The following is a 5,553-nucleotide window of genomic DNA, read 5'->3' on the forward strand; positions in this document are numbered from 1 at the left end:
CAGACGCTTCTGCAGTCTGATGGCAAAGACGGAGAGGCTAAGGAGGAGTTTCTTCCCTCATGTTATCAGACTACTAAACATGGACATTAAACACACTGCACTTTATACACTGGTTGTTTAGGGCTACAATAACTCTCTGCACACTGCGCTTTTTTGACAACCTAACTAGGCATTTCATCCTCACTGCACATTGTTTACATCTCTGCACATCATCTGTGTAGCAGTTTCTGTGTAGCATCTCTACAAATCATCTGTGTAGAAGTTTAATACAGTATATTGTGTATATTTCATTATTTGTATTTAATTATCTCCAAAAAAAAAAACTTTGTATTTTGTTCCTGTTGTTTCATTATTTGTATTTAATTTTCTCTTTTTTTTTTTTTTTTTTTTTTGCACAGTCTAAAAAGAGTATGCCAGACCTACATTTCACTGCTTTTTGCATGTCATATAACAAATAAAACTTGAATTTTTAATGGTTTGGAGCGTTACCTGTGATTGAGTTGGTGATAAAAAGGAGATGGGGAAATGAGTCTTAAATTGGACTTTGGTACGTCTTGGAATGTTTTTTTGTTATTATTATTAACTCTTGTATTACTATTTAGATTTTTTTTTCTTTTTTTTTAATTAATTGTTTATTTGTAAAATGTACTTCCACATGTGGCCTTTTGTAATGTTGTTTCACCTAGAGCCAAGGAGGTTGTAACAATCTAAACAATATAATTCTCCCTCAGATTTCAAACTTGCATTAAAGAAAAACATTCACATACAATAAACATTTTATTGCTCTAAATTACTCATTCATTTTCTTGATACTGATATAATTATAAAATTAATATAATTTAATATACTTGAATGTTTGCAGTTGTCACAAAATTATATAACCTCTTGTTAATAAAATTGAAACTACAATAAAAAACAATAAATCTGTTTTTCATTAGTATCGCTACTTTATGCCATCCTCATTCGCGCGCACCCTGGCAATGACCCAATGTGAAACTTCCGCTTAAACCCCGCCCATTTGTATAAGTCCCGCCCACTTGCGGCAAAAGCTCCTCCCACTTGGAGGTCTCCGGGCTGCAGCGATACCTACTTGGCACGACCGGTTTTGTGACAGAGCAAAGGAAATCTGCTGCGAACAGAGAGATTCGCACTCGTGCATTATTTTAATGTGCTTTCGCGTTATATTTATGCGCTCTCACTGCTGACCGCATACACATACTGTATACACACTGCAAACACCTGAGGCACCGCTACAATTAATGAGCTCTATGAACAATGCATGGCAAAAAAGAAAAAAAAGTCCCTGTATACAGGATTTTTTTTTATTTTTTTATTTTGCCACAAGTCACATGCACATGCCACATTTTTTACATCTTCACTATAGTGATAATTTTGACTTATGTCTGTTCTAGAGATGTTACAACTTTTTTGAAAACCTGATTGGTTTTCTTTTGGAAATATGTTTCAAATTAATCCTGAATGCATTTATGACTGTAAAAGCACAATTGCAAAATTGATCAAAAAAAAGAAAACTAGGGCTGTGTCCATATCGCACAGCCCTAGTTTATTCAATAAATATAGTTTAAAATCTAGCTTCTGAGTACTAAGTTATTAACCCAACAATAGCGGGGTCAGTTAATTTTTTTGAAGTGGGCCGCGCAAACATATGTGTTTGGTTGTGTGGGCCGCGAGTTGAAAAAGGTTGGGAACCACTGACTTATAATGTTAATAAAGTTTTTTTCACCAAAAGAAATAAGTAAGAGTAAGACTTGTTCCTGGATCAACATCTTTTGATGAATAGATCAACATTATTGTCCAAAAATAGACTTATCCCAATCCCTACGCCTACCCTTAATTTATTCCTAAAATCAGTGGGAAAGGATAGCTGATTAACAAGGGTATAGAAGCACTTAACCCTGATTGTGCCTAAAACAGATATTTCCTGAAAGGTTATATCTCAGTTCTGATTGGTTGACTGGAATGTTTTTCCAGGATCAACAAAGATGTTGATCTAGGAACATGTTGTACATGTTGTATCACGCTCACCATCGCATGTGAGTGTTTTGACAGCACGATCAAAATAAAACATAATTTCCAGACATTATGAAATAATTTACTGTTAGATCTAAAACCGCTTCATCTTTCAACAAATGTACACTGACACTGGTTTGCAAAGCAAAGCAAAATACAATCCTTTGACATGATCCGGGATGCCATTAAAAATAAACTATCCACTTGTTCCTTACGCTGGGAACCTTCTGATATCTGTTCAAGGTGTGAACGAGATGTTTAAACTAAACATGTCAAAGCGAACGTTCTTTCAGTCTATTTGTCCTACTGACGACAGACTCAAACATGTGGACTACTGAAAGCAAACACACATCTCTATAATGTATCTATTGTAGACAAGATAGTGGCAGCTTTTGATGTGATGCTAAATAAGAATGTTGCATGACTCTCATCATGTAATCAAGTGTCAACCATTAAACGACTGGATGCCAGTGGGCATTGCCTATGGTGAGAAGATGACTATTCATCAATGTCCTACTCTGAAGGCAGTGTTTATGCAAATGTTTGTTCTCCCATGACGTCTTCATGCCCTCAGATCCGAATGAGCCATTTTTAGAGCTTGATAAAATAAATGCTTTGTTTACAGTGAGGAGGACATTTTAAGTTATGAAACCTGCAGGATGTTTTAATGGTACAAAGACCTCTCATATGCCAAAAGATCAAGGTAAATTTGATGTCTCATGTCATCATGACCCCTTTCAAATATCATATAATTTGACTCTTTCATGACAAAAGCAAGTCTATTTCAGGATCATTCAAAAAACAGGCAGTTCCACCTCAAACTCAAGCCATTGACTGGGGTAGAAGCTGACATGTAGGATGCCTTGAATACCATTTTGAAACCACCGTTTTGTAAAATTGACCTATGAGTGGCTTGGCTATCTCTGCAATTTAAACTAGCAACTACAGTATTTAATATTGAATAATGACACATTTTGTCTTTTGAAACTTTTTGGTAGCTGTGTATTTGCATAAGGTGCATATGGTGAGCTGGTGCAATGGAAACTTATGAAGGCTGCACCTTTTTGCAGAAGTACAGTGCATTTTGTGAATCAGAGACTGCTGTTTGAAGTCCTTGACACTTAGCATCCTTCATAGCATACACAAGGCAATTTCATTTCAACAGAGGGAAAGTGCATGTGACATCAGTGCTTCAACCATAATTTTATTAAGCCACAAGAATACTTTTTGTGCACAAAGACAAAAATAACTTCATTAAATAATTTCTTCTCCAAGAAAAGAAGAAATATTTTCTTGGAGAAGTCGTTATTCTTAAGTTTTCTCGTAACTTCATAAAAAATTACATGTAACCCACTGATGTCACATGGACTATTTTAATGATGTCCTTATTAGGTTTTTGTGCCTTGACCATGGCCTAAGCAGATCCCTTCCTGTCTATGCAGGGTCAGAAAGCACTCAGACCTCATCAAAAATATCTTAATTTGCATTCCACAGATGAAGGAAAGTCTTGCTGGTATGAAACATCATAAGAGTTTTCATTTTTGGGTTAACGATCCCTTAAGGTCTAATTATTTGAATGATTATTGCGTCTTTGTAGGGAAGTCGTTGCCTAATGGTTATAGAGAGTTAAAGTGCAAAAGCAATTTTGAAATTAACGGTTTAATTTAGTGTCGCACAGAAAATTCTAATCACACAGGTGCAATTGTATGCTTTAAAGGGTTAATTATCAACACATTTTTGTCTTTTAGAAGCTGCATTCAAATCCATTTAGCTCAAAAATCTGAGGGGCACCTGCCACCTTTGCCTCTGTATGTCTACAGGTGATGACAAACAAATCGTTGTTGTAAATTGAACTTGATCCGTCCTACAACAAGTTCCAAGACTGTCATGAGGTAAATTAGTCAGTTCATTCGAAGATCTGCAGAGACAGGAGGTTGCATTAATTTAATGTTCAATGTAGTTTTAGATTATTAGCAGATTGTAGATAAGCAGATTGTAGACACATCTTCATTAATTTAGGCTTACAATGCTTTCGGGAAATGCAGCCCAGTTTCATATGAACTAGACTTTTGTTTTCTTTTTCTTTTCTTTTTTTAAGATGAAGTCAAATGTTGTAGAAAGAGATGAGTTTTCAGTTGTCGCTTGAAATTTTCAGGAATCCAGCATTCTGTATAGGTGTGGGAAGATCATTCCACCAGCCAGGAATGGTGAATCAAAAAGTTCTGGCAATGCTAGGAGAGACTATGCTGTGTCCAAATTCAGGGTCTGCATCCTCCTTAGGATCCTTCCTACCCGGTTGAAGGAGGATGGGTCCTCCGACGACCGCAAAAACCGGAAGTCGGTGTTTGTGAATTTGGACAGCCTACCCTTCTTTCAGTTCCCTCCCTTAACCGTTGCTCATATCCTGTCGCCTAGCAACCGTGACAGCGCCAAGCAAGACGCCGGTGAAGAGCTCATCGTTCTCTCCCCGGAGCTTTATAAACACTTCTGTCTGCTCTTTCGTCCTTAGAAGCGTTAAAACAGCTTCAATCACTAACAAATAAGCTGTGTGTAAGGGGATATTCACACAGGCAGTAAGGAAGAAGCTAGTTTACAAAAGTAAACGTTTTTTTTTTTTTTTTACATATACACGTACACATGTAAAAAAAAATGCTTAACGCTAAAACAAAATGCCTAACTAGAAAACCACTGAAAATATATCTTTTTGAAAAGCCAGTTTTTAAAAAACATCGAAAATAATACTCCTCCCCCACTCCGCTACCGCTCGCTTCGTCCTGCCGAAAAGAATTATGGGATAGGTAGGACGCGAAAGGATCCATCACACCCATCCTTCGAATTCGGGGAAAAGGAGGACGCATTTGTGGGCCGCATTTGAAGGATCCTACGAATTTGGACAGCCTTCGTCGCGGCGCTGTGACGTAACATCCTTCAAATGCGTCCTCCGAAGGATGTAGACCCTGAATTTGGACACAGCGTATGTGCCTGTATGATGGGTCCCAGTAATGTAGTGTATACGGAGAAGAGGACGGGTCCAAGAACTAATCCCTGAGGAACCCCAGTGACCAGTTGATATGCTTTGGATACCTCTCCTCCCCAGGCCACCCTGAAAGACCTACCAGTGAGACAGAATTCAAGCAAGTAAAGTTGAATTTGATATGATGCCCAGTGATGAGAGGTTGGACAGGAAGATCTGATGATTCACAGTGTCAAAAGTGGCAGATAGATCAGGCAGAATGAGAACTGATGATTTGGAATCAACTTTTGCAATCCGAAAGGCTTCAGTGACTTACAGTAGCGCAGTCTCAGTTGAATGTCCACTTCTAAAACCAAACTAGTTAGCATCCAGTCGATTATTATGTAGAAGAAAAACATATGCCTAGTTAAAAACAAATTGTTCAAGTGTTTTCGCTATGAATGTAAAGAGACAGGTCTATAATGATTAAAGGTTTATTTGTTTTTGTTTTTTTAAGCCCTTCATCCTGTACAGCTGAACAGTTAATCATCACTGAGGTCATGTGACAT

This window comes from Carassius gibelio, chromosome B15 (assembly GCF_023724105.1).
Source record: "Carassius gibelio isolate Cgi1373 ecotype wild population from Czech Republic chromosome B15, carGib1.2-hapl.c, whole genome shotgun sequence".
Lineage (NCBI taxonomy): Eukaryota > Metazoa > Chordata > Actinopteri > Cypriniformes > Cyprinidae > Carassius > Carassius gibelio.